The sequence below is a fragment of the Nematolebias whitei genome, chromosome 14 (genome assembly GCF_014905685.2).
Source record: "Nematolebias whitei isolate Nwh7 chromosome 14, NemWhi1, whole genome shotgun sequence".
In the NCBI taxonomy this organism is placed as follows: Eukaryota; Metazoa; Chordata; class Actinopteri; order Cyprinodontiformes; family Rivulidae; genus Nematolebias; species Nematolebias whitei.
This window is the reverse complement of record NC_056511.1, coordinates 42,810,890-42,812,240: the sequence shown is the minus strand read 5'-3', so window position 1 is coordinate 42,812,240 and position 1,351 is coordinate 42,810,890.

The window sequence follows — 1,351 nt, the reverse complement described above, 5'->3', positions numbered from 1 at the left end:
ATCACCGCCCGCCGCTCGTTACCGACTCGTCTACTGCGAAACATAAACCTGCCAAAACAAAACGTTATTTTCTCCCATCTGCCTTTAAGGCTCTTACCAGAGACAGAACTGATTTAAAAGCATGACAGTGTTTTTATTTAAAAAAAGCTGATTGATTTATTTTAATTTACCAGCAACAGAACTTGTGCTCCAGAAAAAAAGGTTCAAAACAGAAAATTAGCTCAGGACTTTCACATTTTTGTCCTCTCGACTGTCTCACTAATAACTCGTATATAAAACACTACAAAACTTTACAAACTGTGTTAGAATTTGCTAAATGTTGGAGTAAAGTTATGATAAATAAAAACAAGGCTAAAAATTACTCCAGAAATATAAAAGTAAAAGTCTTCTATTCCTTTAGAGTCAAACAAAAGTTTGGTTTATCTGTAGAACAATCGGTTCTTTATCAAATTATTCATGAGTAATACAGATGGACTAAATATTCACGTGTGGAGTTTCATTATAAAGTTAAACTTTAAGACCCACTGGTCTGACTTTACTAAGTACAGGTCACTGCTAAGAGTCAATCTGTCATAAAACGTATCTTTGACAATCAGGATTCATAAAAGCACGTTTTGTATTTGAACTTAATTTCAGTCTCTTCGGCAGACGAGCTGCTCCACTTCTGTTTTACTGAATAAATTTGTTTCATGTTCTGCTTCAAGTTTTCATTCAAGACGGACGACCTGAAGACCCAACATAAAATATTAATTTATTTGCAATAACTTTTTTAATCAAAGTCTTTTTTATTGATATTTTTCTTTTCAGAACACGCACACAAAAACATACAAAACCCCCTCCCTGAACGATTCGGCCACTCAGATAACACCACGACAAGACAGGCATCGACATACTTTCAATAAATGGCTGCCAAGTGTCCCCAAATCTCTCAACGGATCCTTTCAGAGTACAGCAGTCCCTCGTTTATCGCAGGGATCTGTACCCTGAAGCTCCACGGTAAGTGAAAAACTGCGAAGTAGGAACAGTAGTACAAGTAGTAGTTTATTTTTAAACCCTTCCCACGCTCTTGCAATATTCTAAACAATGTCTCTAAACTCTAAATGCTGTAAAACGGCACAGAATGTCATGATTCCAGTTCTCTTCCTCCAGCTGCTCTCTGCCAGCGCTCTAGGCCACGCCCACTTCTCTGCTGCATAGCGCAGATATGACACTGCAGGAGGAGGGAGCTTCTCCTGCAGCTTGGGCTGCACACTGGTGCTAAATAAAGTTAAAATTATTTATTTTAAATAAAAATTGCATGACGATCGTGCGGCTCATCCATCAATCAGCCAAGTGTGTGTCATGTCCAATC